Below are 23,020 nucleotides of genomic sequence, written 5' to 3' on the forward strand. Positions count from 1 at the left end.
TGGTGGCAGCACCGGCAGCTCAGCAGCAGGCTGAAGCTGTAAATAGTTGAAGCTCCTGATTGATTCCTCCCTCCTCAAAGAGCGTCTGCCCAGTGTACATAAGGCATGGGATGGAGCAGGCCATTTGCCCATTCGGCTGCTCATCATCACTCTCCTACCTCAGTGACACTTCCCGTTGTTTTCCCAATATGCCTCAAATCCCTTAAAATGGATAATCTGGAAATGAACAGCCATGAAACAAGTCTATACCTGGAAACATTTACTGAGCCAGCAGAAGACAGCTCACTTGCTATTTTCCATTATCATCACTTGAGCACACACAAGACCGTGTTGTATATACACAAAATCAATACTTAGGTTCTAATACGTTATATGGGCTAAGGAATCCGGTAATCCAGCACAGGACTGACAGCAAACCTTCACATGTTTTTCCAGCAGTTATAGATAAAACAAAACTCCAAGGTTTATTTCTGATTCTGTGAATATTTAAAGGTTCAGATATTAAATTTTTCAGTGCCCAGATATCCTTGATTTAATCAAACGCATTAAAAAGAAAACCAAGAAAAACAAAACAATGCTTTTTAAATGTTGCTATTGCATCTGCTTCCACCACCAGCCCAGCTAGTGTACTCTAGGCACAGAGTGCTACCTGCAAAAATTACTTAACTCATTAATCCCTTTTCACTTTCCCCTTACCTCTTGTATTTGGCATTTCCTCTGTGGGAAAGTAACTATTTACCCTATCTGTACACCTCACGGTTTTTTAAAAAAACTGTCAGGTTACCCTTCAACCTCTTGCACTCCAGAGAATCAACCCAGGTTTATCCATCCTTCCTATATTAGTAGTGGTAATAGTGAGATCACTTGAGTTGAGTAACGTATTCTTCTAAAAGGATGTCTGCTGTCAGGTCCTCGGGCGGCTATGGAGGTTGTTCCAGGATCCACATATTGTGGTGCAGAATTGCACACAGTGCAATTACCAAAGTGACCTAACCAAAGATTCAGATACAGTAGCTGCCATATTGACTTTCTAACTTCTATACTCAATGCCCCAGTCACTGAAGGCAAGGTAATCCTCACACCGTTTTTACCAGCGTGCCCACTATTATTGCCATTTTCATTCTCCGACATTCATAGTATACATTTTTTTATATACTTGACCTCCCAAAGCACAAACACCTCAAACTTCTCCAGATGGAAGTCCATTTCTCTTCCCAGGTGGTCTCTATTCTGTGTCCTTTGACAATCTTCCTCACTACCCACAGCTCTGCTAATTTCTGTGCCGTCTGCAAAATTACTAATCAAATCACGTGGCTGTTTATGTTGAATGATCACTTCTCATAGACCCAATGGTTGTAATTAGGGGTTTCACTCCATCATCCAAGAAGTTGAAAATACAATTAGAGGCTTTAAAACTGATCTGAAATTTTTTGTTGTGTATTAAGTAACTCTGATGTTCAACCTCAGGACAGAGTTAAGTGGTGTCAGCAAATTCACTGTTGATGTATCACTGCTTCAGCTTATGGCTTAAACTGGGTGAGAGGTGAAACACACAATTTCACTGAACGTAGGTTTAATAAGGGAAGTGGAGTTAATTGATAATTGCAGAATTTTTTATTCAAGACCAAATATGGGTAAAATTAGTGAGCCAAGCTCGTATTCGAGGCAGAGTGCAGTCCCGGTTCGAGTTCACCCTACCCATCACAGTTCCCGCTCATATATCAATCCTGTCAAACGTTATACAAATGATGGTTTACGTTCAACTGTTCTCCCACAGGCTATACAAGACTGTCATCATTAAATGTGCACAAGTTAGCAGATACAATAAAACAGTACAAACATATTTTAACTTTACCATAGAACTGAGACATTCCAGGCCAGTTCCGATTTATTTCAGCACCATTCTGCTCTTTCTATGTCATAATAAAACCTCCTTAACTTCAATAAATCACTCATGAACTATTACACCAATCCGTTCTGTGGTTGCAGTTCTCTTAAGAGAACTACTTCTCAGATTATAAACACACATAAACTCTATAAATAAAATCATTTCCACATTATTTTGATTTGGCAATGTTCACCCAATTTACCATAAGTCATTAATTACAAAAGATCATTTCTCAGAGCTTCATGCAAGTAAGGAATTCTGTTGCAATCATGGAATGATAAACTCATACTGAATTTTCATAGTATTTCTCCCTGCCCTGCTTGGGTGCTCAGCTACCACTACTTCCCCAAGCATTCTTGCCGAGGGAATTAAAAATAGTATTATCTTCTAAACAGGGGTGGAGGATACATCTGGTTTTCTAGAGAAATTAATAATAAGCTAAGCACTAAAACTCATCATAGTTTTGATGGGGCTCCATGGTAGGTTAGCATAGCTATTAGTGTGATTCTATTAGAGATTGAGGCATTGGAATTCACAGTTCAGTTCCAGCGTACTATTGAGCAGGTTTATATGTTCCTGTGTGTGCATGTGTTTCCTCCGAGTGCTCCAGTTTCCTCCCACAGTCCAAAGATGTACTGGTCAGTAGGTTAATTGGCCATTCTAAATTGTCCCCCGATTAGGCGAGGGTTAAATGGGGGGTTGCTGGGCAGTGCGGCTCGAAGGGCCGGGAGGGCCTATTCCACACTGTATCTCTTAATAAAATTAAAAATAAAATGAGTGTAAATAATTCATCGGGGATTGCAGCCAGATTTACAATGAAAACTCAAAGGGGTAATAAAAAGTCATGCTGTAAAACTAGAACATAAAGCAGAGGAAGGGCCATTTAGTTTTATAAAGCCCAGGTGAGGTCACACCTGGCAACACTATATGGAGCTCTGGGGAACTTTTGGATAGAGCCAAGTGGACAAGAAAGGTTAAACTGCAGATCAGCCTTGGTCTTGTGGAGGGAGAACCACACACTGAATGGATCTCAACTCTCACTTCAAGTATTTAACTATTGTGCATAAGACAACAAACTGTGCAAATACAAAAAGGAAGAAATAATAATAATAAAGAAATAAGCAATAAATATCAAGACGTGAGAGGGACTCACCTCCTGTCACTGCTGGCCCTCTCCCCTATATACAAAATGCAAGTCAGGAATGCAAACGAGTCGCTTGACTGGATGAACACGGCTCCAGCAACTTTCAGCAGGTTCAGCACCACCCCGAACAAAGCAGTGTGCTTGACGGGCAGCCCATCTGACCTTTATATAAAGGAGCACTGTGTTCTTGGAGCAGTAGTGCCATCTACACTGTGGGATACTCCAGGAACATCTCCAGACCCCTAATCTCTACCAGCAAGAAAGATCAAGGTATTGCAGAGATCAGCACAGTGCCACTGTCCCAGGTTCAAGTCTGTAAAGAGTCTGCACATTCTCCCTGTGACTGGGTGGTTTTACTCCAGATGCTCTGGTTTCCTCTCACAGACCAAAGATGTACCGATTGGTAGGCTAACCGGTCATTGTAAATTGTCCCGTGATTAGGCTAGGTTTAAATCGGGGCATCGCTGGGCTACACGGCTTGAAGGGCCCATTCTGTGCTGGTTCTCAATAAGTAAACAATAGCAGCAGGCACATAGGAATGTCAGTGCCTTCAGGATGCTGGCAGTCCCGCTTGGAGATGTGCCTCCAGTTCCTCATTGTTGCTGGAACTTCCTACACAGCTGTACTCTGTAGGTGACTTCAAGTAACTCAGAGAAGTTAGCTCACCATTACTTCTCAAGGGCAGGTAGGATAATAAATATCGTCCTTGTCAGTAATTCCAGATGCCAGGATGTATTTGCTTGTTATTTTTGGACATTCATTCACAACCTTGAATTCCATAACCTCAGCATTGCTTGTTGGTGTCGGAGGAGGCCAGATCTGTCATCCACAGAAAAGTGGCAGGAAAGCAATGTCGATTGTCAAGGACCCTCATCATCCAGTCCATGTTCTCTTCTCACTACTGCCATCAGGAAGGAGCCATAGGAGCCTCAGGACCCACACCACCATGTTCAGGTACAGTCATTACCCCTCAACCATCAGGCCCTCGAACCAATGGGGATAACTTCACTCGTCCCATCACTGAACTATTCCCACACCCTTGGGCTCACCTACAAGGTATCTTCATCCCATGCTCTCAATATTTATTGTTTATGTATTTATTATTATTATTATTATTATTATTATTATTATTATTATTATTATTATGTTTATTTTGTATTTACACAGTTTGTTGCACATTGGTTGTTTTTCCATTCTGTTTAGTGTGGCCTTTCACTGATTCGGCCGTGGTTCTTGGATTTACTGTGTATGCCCACAAGAAAATGAATCTCAGAATTTTATATATCGACATGTATGTGCTCTGATATACTTTGAACGCCATCAGGAGACCACAGTCACTACAGATCAATAATAATATCTCCTCCTCACTGACAGTCAACTCTGGTGCTTCTGAAGGACCTGTGCTTAGCCCACTACTCTAATCTCTCTACACTCACAACTGAGTGGTCAGCACAGCCCAAACTCCGTCTATAAATTCTGCCAATCTCAGATGGTGGTGAAGCCATGTACAGGCGTGAAATAGATTGGCTGCTCAAGTGGTGTCACAGTGGTGCACTCAGTAAGACCGTGTAATTGTTCGTGGACTTCAGGCAGTGGAAGTCAGGAGAACACACACCAGTCCTCAGTGAGTGGGCAGCAGTGAAAGGGGTGAGCTACTTGAAGTCCCTTGACATCAGCTTCTCAGAGGACCTACCTTGGGCCCAAAGCATTGATGCATCACAAAGAAGGCACACCTGTGGCTATTCTTCATTAAGAGTTTGAGGAAATTTTGTATGCCACCAAAGATTCTGGAAAGTTCCTACCGATGTATGGTGGAGAGCATTCCTACTGTTTGCATCACCACCTGGTTTGGACAACCCAATGCACTGGATTGAAGGAGAGAGCAGAGGACTGTAGATTCAGTCAGCTCCATCACGGGCTCGAGCCTCCACTACCCGGAACATCTTCAGAAAGGTTGCATCAAGAAGGTGGCATCCATCTCTGAATAAAACTCTCCATCTGGGATATGGGATGTAGGATATAGGACAGTTTCACCCTCCACAATCAGATTTCTGAATGGCCCATCAACCCATGCGTACTACTTCCCTGGTCCTCCTTTGCACTATCTATTTATGTTATTTCTTACTAATTGTTTGTGTCTTGCATTGTACTGCTACCACAAAACAACAAATTTCATGCCATATATCTGACTTTGTCTTCCTCTCTGACTATCAACACTGGTGCACCTTATGGGTGCGTGCTTAGCTACTGCTCTACTCTCTCTAACTCACAGCTGTGTGGCTAGACACAGTTCCAATGCCATCTATAAATATTCCGGTGACACAGGTATTGTTGGCAGAATTTCAGATGTTGGCCAAGAGGCGTACAGGAGTGAGATAGATCAGCTGGTTGAGAGGTGTTGCAACGACCTTACACTCAGCAGCCGAAAGACCAAGAAATTGACTGTGGATCTCAGGAAGAGGAAATCGACAGAATACGCACAAGTCCTCATTGAGGGATCAGCAGTGGAAAGGATAAGCAGTTTCAAGTTCCTGAGTGTCAACGTCTCTGAAGATCTATCCTGGGCCCAACATATTGATGCAATTACAAAGAAGACACAACAGCAGCTATATTTCATTAGGAGTATGGTATGTCACCGAACACTCTCGCAAATTTCTACAGATGTACCGTGGAAAGCATTTTAACTTGTATTGTTGTCTGGCTTGGAGGGGCAAAAGCACAGGGTCGGAAAAAGCTGCAGAAAGTTGTAAACTCAGCCAGCTCCATCATGGGCATGAGACTCCACAGCACCCAGACATCTTCAAAAGGTGATGCCTCAAAAATGTGGGTGTATCATTAAAGACCCCAATTGCCAGGGGCATGCCCTCTTCTCATTGCTACAATCAAGTAGGAGGTACAGGAGCCTGAAGCCACACACTCTATTTTTCAGGAACAGCCTCTTCAGATGTCTGAATGGACAATAAGCCCATGGGCGTGACCCCACCGTTTTTTATTATGTATTGCTGCCACAAAACAACGAATTTCATGATGTTTGCCAGCGATATTAAACCTGACTCAGATCCTGATTCTGCACTGAAGACAAGCAGCGTGGTACAAACGTAGAGTGGTGGAATTAAACTAGTTGAGTGGATGCACGGAGGCAGATACTGAGGCAGCTTATGCACAAAGCTCATCAGAAATTAAAAAGCAAGATCCCAGAAGCTGGGAGGTGGCAGCAAGAGGTGGTAAAGGGCTGAAGAAAGTGGAATCTGATAGGAGATGAGCATGGAGTAAAAGGAGGGAGGTGTTGATATTGGTTTATTATTGTCACATGTACCAAGATGTGTAAAGCTCGACTTCCATATTGCTCATTCCGATCAACTCAGTACACAGTGCATTGATCTTGTCATGGTCCGGTCCGTGAAGTCTGCGTTCCAGTTCACGGTCCAGTCCATGGACTCTGGGTCTTCTGGTTGTCCCTTGTTTCAGTTGGGCTTAATCATAGGCACCTGATGCTTGTCCTGGGGCAGGGAATATAAGTGGCCCTGGGTTCGAGTGTAGGTGCTGATTTTCTTGTCAGTATCTTGTCCTTGCCTCTGTGGGAAAAGTCAGGCCAGCTTTGCCATTATCCTGCGGTTGGATCTGTCCCTCCCTGTCCTTGCCTCCATTGGGTAAGCCAAGCCGTCTTTGCTGTTACCCTGAGGCCGGACTGTTCCCTTCCCTTCCCCTTCTTTCTGTAGTCCTTGGCTGGAGCCTCACCCTGCAACCTGTGTCCAGCCAAGGAACTGTATTTTGTTGTTTGGAACTGTCTCTTTGTGTCCATGCCTTCGCTAGGTAGGTCTAGCCATTTACTGCTACCTAGCGTTGGGAACTGTCCCGTCATGTGCAGCTTTCTGTGTATGAATCCTGGCCCTACATCCTGTTCCCAAGGAGGGGTCTCAGCTCTGTATTCTGCGTTCCTGTTCTCCCTCAACCAAGGCTCTGTGTTCCTGTTCTCCCTTGACCAAGGACAAGTCTGAGCTTCATGTCCCACATCCTGCCCGCATGTCCTGTCCTGTTGCCTTGCCACGTCCTGTCCTCACCTGGATCCGAGTCCGAGCCTGAGTCAAGACCCAGGTTCCGGGTCCCTGTCCGGTCTCTGGCTCGGAGTCCTTGTCCAGGTTCCAAGTTCCTCATCCAGGTCCCACTTTCCTAGTCTAGGCCTAGCCCATACCCTGTATCCTAGTCTCGTCCAGAGCCTGTGTCTTGTCCAGTGTCATTTCTTCCCCACTTCCCTTGCTTTCTTGACATACCTAGTCCTTTCCCTAGTACTTCAATGTCTGTGTCTTGCATTTGGGCCTGTTCCCAAAACCCCACCTTATCTAGAGTAAGGTAAAACAATAACGATGCAGAGTTAATTGTAAACACTAGCAAAAGAGTTAAGTGCAAATAAATGATAAAGTGCAAGATCATAAAGAGGAAGATTGTGAGGTGAAGAATTCACCTTATTGTACAGGAGCTGCACTGAAGAGTTTGGGAACTGTTAGATGAGGGAGCCCACTCTTACCACCTGCTGGTGATCTGACAGGATCCAGCTACACAAGGTGGGTGAAGGCCAAGGTTTCTGAGATTTGTGTCGAGCCTGGAAGGAATTATGGTGCTTAATGCTGAACTATAGACCAAGAATAACATTCTCATATAAGCATCCCTCTTCTCCAGATGTGTAGGGACAGTGTGTAGAGCTGTGGCTCTTGCATCATCTGTCAGTCTGTTGTGTCAGTAGGTGAATTATAGGAGGTCCAGTGTGGGGGGCAGTATGTAGTCCTTGTCCATCCTCTCAAAGCATTTGCTTATTATTGAGGTGAGTGCGACTGTATGCTAGTTGTTCAGACATGTTACCCTGGTCTTTTTATGTACAGGGACAACGGTGGATGTTTTGAAGCAGGAGGGCACTCTACACTGGGAGATTAAAAATGTCAGTAAACACACCTGCCAGTTGTGCCGTGCACGTCCTGAGTACCCGCCCTGGGATGCCGTCCAGTCCCGCGGCCTTGCGACTGTCCACTCGTTGGAAGCACCTGCGTAGTCCAGCCTGAGAGATGACCAAGCTGGCAGTCGCAACATCTGCAGATCTCCTCAGGGGCTCAGTATTGGTGACATTGAATCAAACGTAAAGAAGATTTAGCTCCTCTGGGATGTTGGAAACTCCTCTGTGCTTGGCTTTGAAGTTTGCGATAGCGTGCAGATCTTACCATAAGCCACATGTGTTGTTGGTGGAAAGTTGCGTCTGAACCTTGTCCCTGTATTGTTGTTTCGCTTCCTTGATAACCTTGCACAGATCGTAACTGCATGTCTTGAGCTCTGATTATCGGCAGCGTAAGTGAGGGGGAAGATCTGGAGCGGTGGGTCTGGTGGGGTGGAATAGATGAGATGGGTGAGAGATATATGTAGAGACATGGAGGAGAAGAGAGTGGGGGTGATGAGTGGAAGTGTCGAAGGGTTGAGAAAAAGATGGAATCTGATATGAGAAGACAGTGGACCATAGAATAACGAGAAGGAGGTGGGAAGGGGAACTGGTGGAAGGAGTGTGTGAGTGATGGACAGATGAAGAGGTTGGAGGAGGGTAAAATCATAGGGCGATAGGGCCAGTTTGATCAGGAGGATTGAGAAAAAAGAAAAAATGTAGAGAAAAGGACAGGGGGGGAGCAGTTACCAGAAGTTTGAGAATTCAGTGTTCATGGTGCCAGGCTGCAGACTGCCCAGGCAGAGTATTGTTGGTCTAGTTTGCCCCTAGCCACAACCTGGCAGTGGAGATGACATGTGGTGCAGAAGTTGAAAGCGGAATTGAAATGGGTGACCACCAGGAGATCCTAACTGGAGCAAAGGAGCTCGATGCTGGAAGATGAGATTCTTATCTCCATGGGCAAGGAAGCACAGGCACCCAAGCTATACTGGCATCAGAAAAGGCCACAGATACAAGCGAGGCCAGGCACACTTTGAGTGTAGACCCTTTAAACACACGTTTCAGAAAAACCTGCTGATTTTCCAAGAAAATAAATACGTCTTTTCTTCAGATAGGGAGGTTTAAAGTCCATCAGTGGAGTCAAACTTGTACCCCTGGTGACGCACTTTGGGGAAAATGTCCATCAGAAGGATTTGGGAAAAACAAAAAGCTTGCTGGAAAATGAAATGAACATCCAAAAACAAAGCTGCATAAAAATTGCTGTTCTCCAGGTTAACCTGGTTCTTGACTGCAGAGCACACTTGCTTTGAAGTTGTCAAAGAAGATTTATAGCTCACAGTGCTCAAGGTGAAATGCGGAATTTTTGTAAATATTTTGGAGAATATATTAAGGGAACCTAAAAGGCAAAGCGTGAAGTTTATCTGCACTATTGACAGAAGCAGATTCTTGTTGCCTTTCCGATACCTTGATTTTAATTTACCCAAAATAATCCTCACTCCTAATTCTAAACACAAGCCAATTTTCTTCACTATATCACTGACAATAATGTTTGTGGCAATCCATTTCTTTTAAATACTTTAATGGCATGTTTTGTCTGATCGGCGTCTCAACTGTGACACTGTGGAGTGATTACTGATACCCAAAGCCCAGGTTATGAGGCACAGCTGAGCCTTTGCCAAGCTCACAAACACATTTTCTTTTCGGTAACCAGTTGTCTATTCTGTTTCAAGGTAAGATTAGATTGTGAAATATAGATAAACTCCGCTCAGGATGTGTAATGCCAATTTCAAAATGTAAAAAAAATCTCACATGCTAAAGCTACTTAAATAATAAAGAACATTGACAGGGTTAAATTGGGAGGGACCCAAAATAGAGATGCTGATTGCGATCTCTGATGATTCATTATGCCACAGGCAATACTTTGAATTTATACTGTCTAGTGATTCGCATAATTGCCTTATGCTCCTAGTATTACCTGGACTGCTTGTTAACTGTGCTTCTTACCACTGGGTCCAGCATAAAGAACAGCCAGTGCTGTTCACGGATGCTCTGTATCTGTTGAATCAGAGATGGAGTCTGTTATTAATTATAAACAAAAGAGATTCTGCAAATGATGGAAATCCAGGCTAACACACACACACACACACACACACACACACACACACACACACACACACACACACAGACACACACACACACACACACACACACACACACACACACACACACACACAGACACACACACACACACACACACACAGACACACACTCACACACACACACACACACACACACACACACACACACACAGACACACACACTCACACACACACACACACACACACACACACAGACACACACACACACACACACACACACACAGACACACACACACACACACACACACACACACACACACACACACAGACACACACACTCACACACACACGGCAGGTTCGGCAGCATCATTCCAGGTTTCGGGCCGAGTGGTGATGAAGTCTCGGTCTGAAACGTCAACTGCTATTTCTCTCCGTAGATGCTGCCTGCCCTGCGGAGTTCCTCCAGCATGCTCTATCTGGTGCTCATTGCTTTTTGAACAGCTTTCGAAGACTTCGAAGACACGCTGAGATTCCCTGCTTGCTGCGAGGAGCAGGAGAAACGGAGTTATCCCGGACTAAGGTGGGAGCTGGGGGGAAAGCCCCTCCGGAAACAGCTCAGATGGCATTGGGAAGCAGAGGAGCAGAGACCAATGCCGGGTCTCCAAGAACATAGATGCAGGAAGGGGAACTTTAATGATCTGAGAAAAGTCATCAAGAGAGTGAGTGGGACATCCTACCAGCAAAACTATCAGCCTCCATTATCGCTCATTTCACTAATCCCCAATCAACTAACTGCTGGCAGCTTCTGCCGGTGAGAGTACATTGGTTCAGATTAATTATACTGACAGAGCACCGTTTCAAGCCTTGCTCCATTCGTTCTCAGTACTCATCCAATGGCAGACACTCGATCATCACTGCCACAGTGCGCAAACGTATTGGCACACTGCCCTCTTGAAGACAAAGTGATAAATTATGGAGAGCATTGGGATAAGAGGGCACACGAACTAATCCCTGAGGAGGATCGGCTGTAATGGAGCAACTGAAGGCAGAGACTCTAATGGGATGAGTAGGATTAATGGTGATTGCAGCTCTCAACTTTCTCTTCCCACTCTTCCCGCATCTCTCTGGCTCAGGAGCTAACCATGGTGATGGCACAGTTCTTCTACTTCTCGCGTCACTTCCACAGAATCTCTGAGATCCACAAACCGTTTAGAAGCTGAGGATAATGACAGCAGTTGAAGAGATGGTTTTAATCGGCTGTTCGGATTAGTCATTGTCAGCACAAGGGCCTGTACTGAGGTAAGACCTGCACACAGTCTGACACCAGACATGCACCTCCTCCAATCTTTGCCACTGCCTTCAGTGCTCCTCTATATCGGTGAGACTGAGTGCAGACTCACCATTCTGCAGGGAGCTTATTCTCCATCGCAACAGACAATCTTGCATTTCCGGTTGTGCATCATGTCATCTCCACTTCCCTATCTCCACTGGTATAGTGGCGCCAAATACAGACGTGGAGCAACAACGACGCACATTTCACTGGGCCCAAAGATCAAGGTGTGTATTTGTCACCATATACTACCCTGAGATTCATTTTCTTGCAGGCATATTCACAGTAGAACAAAGAGATGCAATAGAAGCAATGAAAGACCACACACAGTATAAATAACTCTGCAAGCATGAATTGTACAGTGAGTCCATAGATTGTGGAATCAGTTCAGAGTAGTGCTGAGTGAAGTTATTCATTACAGTTCAGGAGTCTGATGGTTATAGGGCGATAAAAGCTCCTGAACCTGATGATGTGGGACCTACAGCTCCTGTACCTCCTTCCCAATGGCAGCAATGGGATGGCCTGGATGGTGTGTGGAGGTGTTCCTAGATGATGGATGCTGCTTTCCTGAGACAGCTCTCCATGTAGATGTGCTCAATGGTGGGGAGGGCTTTGCCTGCGATGGACTAGGCAGTATCCATTACTTTTTGTAGACCTTTCTGTTCTTGGCCATTGGTGTTTCCATACCCGGATATGCTGCACTGTGCTTCTATAGAAGTGTGTCAAAGTTTTAGATGACATGCCAGATCCGTGGAAATGCCTAGGAAAGTAGAAGTGCTGTTGTGCCTTCTTTGAAATGACACTTATGTGTTTCTATACCAGGCCATGATGTATCCAGTCACAGTATTGTCCACTGAGTGGCTGTGCACTCTATTGGTTGTGGCAGCCAACAACCAAATGGTTCAGACACTGTCAGGTAGTCCACTCCGCCTGTGTTCCTTCCACATTCCCACCAGTCCAACCAGAGCCTCTCTTCCTCTGTTCACCTTTCCTATTTTCACCTGCTCATCACCAAAGCAAATCTCCAGCTGAGCTTTGTCTCTGCTGGTCTATCCTTCCTACATCTCCCTTCCCATTGGCCTTTTAGCCCCGCCACTCCCCTCTCTTATCTCATCCCATATACCCTCTAGCCTCTGTCCCGACCTTCCCCCTCCTGGATTCATCTGCCGTTGTTTTATGTTTTGACCTTCCACCCACAATCTGGGCCTCTATACTTCCCCCTCCTTCTCCCCAGCTTGCCCAGAACGCCCTGCCTCACCTGGTTCCCCGCCAGTCATGTACCGGCTCCAGCTTATCCTTCCCTCTCACTTTGCAGTACTAGCTACTTTCCCTCAGCTCTCTCAGTCCTCATGCAGGGTTGCAGTTCAAAATGTCCGCCATCGCTCCACTTCCTCAGATGCTGCCTGACCCTCTGGCAATTTGTTGGAAGCTCCTTGTTCCAGCATCCATGAGCTGTGGCACTTTAGGAGGACGCACCAGGGTAGGACTTACACAGTGTGCGGCAGGGCACTGAGGAGAGCAGTTGAACAGAGGGATCAGGGAATACAGATCCATAATTCCCTGAAAGTGGAGTCACAGGTAGTCAAGATCGTAAAGAGAGTTTTGGGCGCATTGGCCTTCCTAAGTCAGAGCACTGAGTACGGGTGTTGGGACATTATATTCCCAACACCATTCCCAACAAATTCAACACCACTTGAATTATATTTAAGTGTATAAGACATTAGTGAGGCATAATTTGGAATATTGTGTGCAATGCTGGTCACCTACCTACAGGAAAGATGTCAATAAGATTGAAAGAGTGCAGAGAAAAATAACAAGGATGTTGCCAGCTATTGAGGACCTTCAATATAAGGGATCATTGAATAGGCAGGACGTTATTGTATGAAGCATAAGAAACTGAGGGGAAATATCATAGAGGTATACAAAATTATGAGGGGTTTAGATAGGGTAGGCCAGCTGGTGGCGCAGTGACGTCAGTGCCAGACTCCAGAGCGAAGGTTCCCGAGTTCGAATCCAGTTGGGCTGCTCCCGGGCCCGAGCTCGCAATGCAGCCCCGTAAAAAAATACGCTGCGAGAAGGACATGGGGGGCCACTCACAGGATCTTTCCTCCAAGACAACCACTTGAAAAAAAAGTGGTTGCCGAGGCTCTGGCAGAGTATGGTGCACAGAAGTAAAATAGAGAGTAAATGCAGGCAAGCTTTTTCCACTAAGGTGGGGTGAGACTAGAACCAGATCATAGGTTAAGGGTAAAAAATTAAATGTTTAGGGGGAACATGAGGGGGAACTTCCTCACTCAGCGGGTTGTGCAAGTGTGGAACGAGCTGCCGGTGGAGGCGGTGGATGCGGGTTTGATTTCAACAAAGATGTTTGGATATGGATATAAATGGGAGGGGTATGGAGGGCTATGGTCCTGATGCAGGCCGATGGTACTAGGCAGATTAATGGTTCACACATGCTAGATGGGCTGAAGGGCCTGTTTCTGTGCTTTAATGTTCTATGACTGACTATCTTCAATCCCTCTGATGTCTATGATTGACAGGGGCAAACGGTTAGTGTCAAAAACAGCAAATGGTAGCACAAGTCACAGGGAAGGCGTGAGCCTAAGTGAGATTCAGAATACAGTATACTCCACAAAAATCCCAGGGTGATGGCAGACAGTTGTCACCAGTGCAAAATAAAAAGAGTGCCACTTATTGATAGACATGGGATGCTGGACATCTTGAGCAACTCAGCGGGTCAGGGAGCATCTAGAGAGGGTCCAAATAAATGGTCTTAACCAGAAACGCCAACTGTTTATTCTCCTCCATAGATTCGGCCTGACCTGCTGAGCTCTTCCAGCATTTTGTCACACTCTTTTCTTAATCCCACTAGTAAACTTGAATCCATTCTAATATATTATCCTTAATCGTATGGGGACCATTGGCAGTGAGATCCCTTACCGTTGCTGAAGGTTTCTGATTTCAGATGGAACACATGCAAAGTGGTGTTTGAGGCTTTCTTGGCAGCCTGCACCTGAAAGTCTAGCAAAGCCCATACTCTTGTTCATCTGGTAATAAGCTATTACATGTCCCTCCTGAAATAAAAAGAAACTACCAGTGCTGAAATGGGTGTAATTGGATGGCGTCTGCCTGTTGGATTGGAATTACCGGTACTGTTACTGGGCTGTATCTCCAAGTAAGTAAAAGATTGAAAATGTTGGAGATACTTTTCAGGCCAGACAGATAATTACAATGGCTTACTGTCAATGACTTGAGTAGCTGAATGAAAGGAACATTCAGATGATTACAACCACATTCATACTGATCTCCACAAGCAATGCTTCAACATATTAACTGCAAATTTAACCTGTGACTTCATTTGGTAAACTGTTTCATGCATTCATTAGGGTGGAGCGGTCAGGGAACTGTTCTCTGAGAATCCTTGCTCAGATGGCCTGATACACAGCTCTCTCCTCCCCAGCCACGCTCCCTTCTCCCTCTTCATTACCAACATATTTTTTCCCAAATCTAAACCAAGATCCACAAGGTGTCGCAGAAGAAAGTTTATTCATATGTCCTGAAAGAAACTCCTTCAGATATACCAAACGCAAACAAGAGAAAATCTGCAGATGCCAGAAATCCAAGCAAATTCGAACTTATATTCTTTTAACATCTTTGGACTATTTTCACTGTGCCCATGGTCTGTTTTTTTGACAATTATGCTATTGTTTGCACTGTTGTAACTATATGTTGTAAATATGTGGTTTTGTGCAGGTCTTGTTTTGTCTGATGCATTTGGAGCTCCTTTCTGAGGAATGCGCTAAGACGGTAGCGCGATATTAATATGCAGCAGCCTCTCTGGACTCTGGAGTGGGGATTGCCAAACGTTATGTGGATTTTCTGGTGTAGTCTGTTTTGTCAAGTGCTTTTTTGATATCATTCTGGAGGAACGTTGTCTCATTTTTTAACTGCCTTGCATTTGTGGTTTTTAAATCACAATAAACTGAATCTGAATCTGAATCTGAACACACACAAAATGCTAGAGGAACTCAGTGGGTCAGGCAGCATCTATGGAAAAAAGTTAAATCTACGTTTCAGGCCGAGGCCTTTCAACTGCCTGGCCTGCTCATTTCCTTCAGATACACCACTCCATGTAAAATATTTCAAATTTTTCAGATATAGGAAACCTCAAAGACTTTAACTACACCAACCTGGCCAACAACGAGGGAAGGCTGGGCCTCAAAAAGGAGGCATCCATCATTAAGGATCCTCATCAGCCCTCTTATTGCTACCACCCGAGAGGAGCTACAGGAACCTGAAGACCCACACTCAGCATCTCCACCATCACAATTGTGAACGGACAATGAACACATGAACAATACCCCACCTTCATTGCTCGCTTTTTGCACTACTTATTTAATATTTTATATACCACATACTGTAAATTTCTTATTGTAATTCACAGTATATTTTATGTATTGCACTGTGGTGCTGTCGCAGAATGGCACATTTCACAACATATGTGAGTGATAATAAACCTGATTCTGTTTCCGATGGACAGATGAAACAACACCCAAACCTTCTGCAATCCTTTAGATTAGCACAGGTTTGCTCCAAGTGGAATTTATTGGGAGGCATCATGAGGGCAGCAGGGAAAGTTGGCAAGTTTGCTAACCATGCACTTGGTTTCATAAAGAGGAAATTCAATCTAAAAACCAAGGAAGCTATTTTAAACATTTTTAAGTTGCTGCTTATATTTAAATTGCTCTTCTCACAATTAAGATGGGAAAGGTTCCATTTCTAGGAATGACGGAACCTTCCACATTTGGAAAAATAAATTCTACCTCTTTCAGCATCTCCAACTTGCATAGGATGCTCTCATCTAGTTGCATCCCTTGAAAAAAACACCAAAAATACATTAACAGTAGTTGCAGGGAGGCATAATTAAGCCTGGAGCTGTTCAGTTCCCAATTGGAAATATATTTCTACAGATGTATGTTGGAGCATATTCTGAGTGGTTGCATCAGTACTTGGTCTGGAGGTTCCAATGCACAAGATCAATAGAGACTGCAGAGGGACGTAGATTCTACCAGCTACATCATAGGCACAAGCATCCCCACTGTCAAGGACATCTTCAAACAGAAGTGCCTCAAGAATATGTCATCATCAAGGAATCTAACCAGCTGGGACATGCCCTCTTCTCCTTACTACCATTTGGGAGAAGGTACAGGAGCCTAAGGACCCACACTCAATGTTTTAGGAACAGCTCCTTCCTCTCCGCCATTAGATTTCTGAACGGTCTATGAACCCATGAACACCACCTCACTGTTCCTGTTTTTGCCCTGTGTATTTATTTTATGTAACTTACGGTAATATTTTATGCCATACGCTGTACTACCATCACAAAACAACAAACCTCATGGGACGTATCAGTGACAATAAACTTGGATTTGATTCTGATTTCACTCACAGATGATTGTTAGCATGACATAGCCATAGGTTGCAAGGCTTCCATGTCTGACTTGTGCAAGAGAAATAGGGGCTAATGGATCTAATACCTGCACTCCGTTGAATGAATTTAAAACTGTGATAAAACAACTTATTTGTAACTTAGCTTCAGCTATAATCCTAACTAAACGCGTCAAGTTTTGTTTGGCAATTTGGAAAAGGTTGTACATATTAGTTTGAAAGTTGTTCTGCTTACTTCCTGCAAAAAAAAAGCACTGAGAGCTTTTTTACTTCAGTCAATCTGGATTCATCGTAGCTCAAGGATGCCAGCAAACTCACTGCTATCAACAGACATTAGCAAAGGTGAGGAATCCCTACACCTAATTTAAGATCAATAGCTGCAACTACTTGGTCAATCAATTCTGAGTCACAGGGAAATCCTGTCCCAGGACCTCCTGCTTAAGATGGCACTGGTGAACCTCAGCAACTCATGGCTGTTGGCTACAAGGGAAAACAACTAAATACTGTGTCAGGTGAACTTTTTCTGGCAAAAGATCATTACAAGTATCAGTCTGTAACCTCCCTTGAGATTTGGAGGCAATTCAATGTGGCAGAACCAAGGCAAGGCAAGGCAGCAGAGTGAGGAAGACCCGGAGTTCAATCATTTTAAGCGTCGTCCCAAAAGCCAAATCAAGGTGGTGAGGTACAGGCAACAGAGAGAGCTGAAGCAACTGGACTCAATGTTTGGATGGAGGTTTCAGCGCAGAGCCAAATCAGAAAGGCTGGGTACAGGCCTAATCGAGGCGGTGGGGTTCTGGCCCCAAGCATATTGTAGTAATCGAACTGATCTTTGGACGTCGATTTAGGCGCCAGGCCGCAATGAAAAGGTCAGAGAGTCAGAACCCGAGGCAAGGGATGGACCAGTTCAGCTCACTGCACCCCGACCCGGCCCAATGGTGAACTATGGAGCTCTCTTCGAGGACTTCAGTTCAGAACTCTGTTTACTTGCGGTTACTGTTCGCATACGTTTTCTCTCTCTGTACAATATTTTTTCATATGAATTCTTTTATTTTTCATGGGTTCTTTTTTATGGATGTGAAGTGCTTTTTTTTTCTCTCTGCACATTGGGCGACAGGATTTTTTATAGGGTTCTTTTGGGTTTCATTGATTCGGTTCATGGCTGTCTGTTGGGAGACGAATCTTGAGTTTGTATAATGTATATATGCTCTGATAATAAATGTACTTTGAACATTGTGTCCAAATTTGTGATGATCTGAAAAATTCTTTGACTTGTCATGTTAATTTTGAACAAAGATTATTATTGATAAAATGAATAAGCAACATAATTATGGACTTTTTTAAGGAAAAAAGATGAGTCCTGTTTCTTACTTATGTGTATCCATTGTTTTACTATTGATAAAAGTATAATAGACACAGACTGAAACAAATGAAGCTTTTTAGAAACCTGTTCAAAATCACTGCTATTCATCTTTTAAGAAGACATTTGAAAAATGACATCACTTCTAAACAGTGTTGTTATACGAACCGTTTACAGTCCAAATACTGATGTGTACATCAGATATGCGAGGATTTCAAAAGGTATCATCGAACGGCACGTGCTCTTGCAACCATCTCGCTGGTGCCTAGCCAGTGTGAGACGTTTCCCTGTGAAAACATCTCACTGCTTCCGTGGGGTAAAACAAGCATTCACTGCTGCACTTGGCAGTAAAGAAAACCATTATGTATGGTGTTTAAAGAATGGAGGGGCAGCACAGCAGGCCACATGCCCACAAAACATGTCATCTTGGGCACAGGATTGCCACCCTTGGGGGAAAATATCGCATCAATAGACCAGATATGAAAATAAAACAGAAAACTTTCATTGCCAGATTGTATTAATGCATCAAATAATCCACCTGGACTGCTGGTTTAAAAAGTGAATTCCTGGACACAGGTGGTGTACAGTGTGTACATATTGCTTGGTCAGACAGGTTTAGATCGATATATCTTCAGAAGTGAGTACATAAAGCAGTAACTCTTCAGAGTGAGGTAATATGTACAAAAGGACAATAAACCCTAGAGGCAGATGATAACATCAATAAAAAATTCCATAGTCAAAAGATTAAGGGGATAAAAGCTATTCGGTCTTCAGGAACAGTTTGTTCAAGAAACAATAAATCTCTATAGAGTATAGATTTTCCTACCAGATCATAAAAATCTGAGCTGAATGTTTCAATCATTTAAAATTAACGATTCCACGCAGACAATAAACACTAAATGTCCAGAAAAGGATGGTACACCAGAAAACACAACTTCACTATCTAACTAGTAACTTGCCAAGAAAGTTTTCCATTGATCGTAGATGCAAACGCATTAATGTTTTACTTAAAATGCTTCCATGGTTCAAAGTCCAAATTTCAATGTCCACGTATATCACTATATATTACCCAATATTACCCATGAGATTCATTTTCTTGCAGGCAATTATAGGAAAAAAGAAATACAATAGAATTTATGAAAAACTATACATAAACAAACAAAGCCTAACAAACAACCGATGTGCAAAAGAAGTCAGTCTGTGCAAATAAAAACGATACTGTGAACATGAGTAGCAAAGAGTTCTTGAAAGTGAGTCTGCAGGTTGAAGAATCAGTTCAAAATAGTGGTGGATGAAGTTATCCACGCCAGTTCAGCAGCCTGATGGTTGGAGGATAATAACTTTTCCTGAACCTGCTGGTGTGGGACCGAAAGCTTCTGTTTCTCCTGCCCAATGGTAGTAGTGAGTTGGAAGGTGGAGTTGTAATAAGTTCTCATGAAATAGTGCATTATTCGTACCTGTGGCACATATCCGTTTCTGGTCAAGTTGTAGTCTCCGTTGAGGCTGTGGCTCTGAATTAGTCTTTCCTTAGATCATTTTCTGGACAGTTACAGATTTGGTTGGCTTTCGGGACAGTGAATTTGGGAATTAGATGTCAGACCAGGGTATAGGCCTCTGTTCTGGTCTCTGTGCTCAAAGGCCAGCAACAAAGGACATCCAGAGTCCAGGCCTCCACACCACCCCGGATTCAAAGGGTATCGATGTGGATGGGTGGTGAAGGGGATTCATGGATGGCGAGCTGCCCCAGGTCAATGTGTCCGGGGATCAGATGTCCATGCAAGCAGGAGGCAAGAGGCGGTGGGTCCGGAGTTCAAGACTGGAGTTCAAGGAGCTGTAATTGGCTATTCCGGGGGCTTGATTCTGAAGATAGAAGCTTAAAGGTCAATTAGAAGTCCAGAAGTTGAGGCCCGTTTGCTGAAACCCAGAGGCCTAGGGTTGAAGGACTATCTGTGTGTGTAAGTTGGAGGGAGGAAGGAAAGAAGCTCATTTTGCTGTTGTTGTTTCTTGTTGTGTTCAATTTTGTTGTGTGTTGTGTTGTTCTGCAGAGCATTGTGGGCCTGCTATGTTGGTGCCAGATTTTGGTGTAAAAGCTGGCTGGGTGACTTCATTTTGTCTATATGAGGGCTGCACACATCGGAGAGGCTTATGAAATTGACATCTGGCTACTGCTTGATGTGTTATGCCATCTATTTGCTCAGTACATCAGGTGGCATCTGTGGAAGGAGGAAGTTAAAGTTTCATGACTTTTGATCGGGACTAGGAAAGAGAGAAAAGCAAGTTATTTTCCAGCAGAAGAGAAGGTGTGGGGTGGCTGTGGTGGAATGGGTAGGGAATATCTTCGATAGGATGAATCCAAATGGTTTACTGAGGCACCTACAAGCATATTACTTCCTTATCGCTGTTGTAAGTTGCAGGACCTGTCCAGCAGGCTAACCTATGTAGGTAGAATAAGAAAATCTGAACAAGGTTAATGGCAGGCAGATTCAGCCAGTTTTAGATATAAGCAGAAAGAGAGGGTAAGCTTCCTAAACCTGCAAAATTCAATGTTGAGTATGTCAGCTTGCAACATGTGTCCTCTGGAATCGGAGGAATATGAGGAATTTCATTGCCTCATATTGCCATTCAGCGTGGAAAGAGACTCTTGGTGCAATGGTCTATGCTGACAAGCCCATTTCTCTCCAAACCTTCGCCATCCATGTACCCATGTTGTTAATGTACCTACCTCAGCCACTTCCTCTGCCAGCTGATCCCATAGATTGGCCACACTCTGGGTAAAAAATATACCCCTCGGGTTCCTAGTAAATCTCTCCTCTCTCACTTTAAATCTGTGTCCTCTAGTTCTTGATTCCCCAACCTCTGGAAAAAAGCTGTGCACATTCTCCTTACCTATGCCCCTCGTGATTTTACTCACCTCGATCAGATCACCCTCATTCTTCAATGAATAAATTCCCAACCTATTTAACATTGCTCCATGACTCAAGTTCCCCAAGTCGCAGAAGCATCGTAAATCTCCTTAACACTCTGAATGTATTAATGGCATCTTTCCAACGGCAGGGTGACCAAAACTGGATATAATATTTCAAATGTTTTGTGCAACTGCAACACTACATCACAATTCCTATACTCAGTGCCCTGACTGAAGAGTAACGTGCTAGAGACTTCTTCACTACCAACAATTCGTGATGCCACATTTAGCGAGCCATATACTTGCACCCCAAGGTCCCTCTATTCTACTACACCTCAGGACACTGCCATTCCCTGTGAAAATCCTACCCTCAATTGTCTTCCCAAGATGCAAGTTCACAATTATCTGATTTAAATTCCATTTGCCAATCCTCAGCCATTTACCCATTTGACCCTCCATCAGTACTAAGCCCTAATCGTTGACTGTTAATTCCTCACCATAGATGCCACCTGACCTGCTGAGTTCATCCAGCTTGTTGTGTGCACTGTTCAAAATTTCCTGCATCTGCAGAATCTCTTCTGGCTCCGTCAATGTCGGAGCTGGCAGTCTCACCTCACCTTGGGAATCCAGCTCTCTAGTCTAAGACTGTGATGAGACCAGTAGAGAAATGGTGCTGGAGAAATCCAGCTTGTGCATCAGTAAACAGGTTTCAGTCAGTAAGTCCAACAGCATAGCTGGTGACACTTCCTGTCACTTTGCCAATGATTAAGAGTGGACAGTGTTATGTGTGTTCTTAATAAAGATAAACTTAGCATCAGTAAAACTAATGTTTATGTACAAGACAGTCAAGTAATGGCTTCAACTCGATCTGAGCATGTGCAACCAGCTTATTAAAGTCACTTCCTGCTCCAGAGAGAGCAGCCCGCATTGCACGCTAGGAACTGAAGTTAATTTTTATGTACACACAGAATAGCACATCTTCCCCTTTTAAATATAGCATATGCAATATTATGTCTGTGTAAACCTGCAAGATACAATAACACTTTCCAACAAGGATACTTACATTAACTTCAGTTGTAATGACTAAATACAGTCCTTTATTCACTCATCAACTATCAATTAGTCTCTCAGGTCGTTTGATGATCCATTCTGCTCTGCTATTTGTCATCACAGATGTATTGCTTTCATTTGCTGTTTTCAGTCTCTCAGGTGGTTTACTGGTCCCTTTGAGTCTGCCATTTGATTCCACAGATGCCTGGCTTTCATTTGCAACGTTCATTGTAGCGTCTTTTTGAGAACTCTGATCAAAATGTTCATTTCTTTCACATCCTTCTGTTAAAATTCTACCTGCTTGTCTCTGTTCTTGTTCTTTCTGTGTGGCCATAATTTGCTCCACATGACTCATAATGGAGCCCTGGACCACATCTATGTGATCACTGAGTCTTTACACAAGTTCCATCTGATCCAGTTTCAAATCACAGAGCTCCTACTGTTGGCTGCATATCAAAGAAAGCAATTCTTCGTGTTGGCTTGTGTTGAACTGTTGTTCTGGCCTTTGGGTCAGAGTGGTCACTCCATCTCCCTTTTTATTTTTCTTCTTCAACTTGGAGAGGAGGTGGAGATATTTCTGATTTCCAGTCTTTAATTGGAAGTCAATGAGAGACAGATTTTGGAGCAAAGCTGCATGATGTGGAAGCATAGCTGAGAACTTCTTTATCGTGATCACTCTGTTCAGCGCCAGCAACCTGACTGTCATGCTGGCGTGGCTGGTATGGACGTTTACGGATGGTGGAGATCTTGTGCTTCTCCTGCATAACCTCTCTAAAGCTCTCATGGATGCTGATACAAGTTTCTCGGGTTACATCGGGTAAGCATCAAAACCCCTCTAAAACTCTTCAATGCATGTTGGATGGTCGTTACGAAAACTC

Source organism: Hypanus sabinus, chromosome 8, assembly GCF_030144855.1.
Source record: "Hypanus sabinus isolate sHypSab1 chromosome 8, sHypSab1.hap1, whole genome shotgun sequence".
Classification (NCBI taxonomy): domain Eukaryota; kingdom Metazoa; phylum Chordata; class Chondrichthyes; order Myliobatiformes; family Dasyatidae; genus Hypanus; species Hypanus sabinus.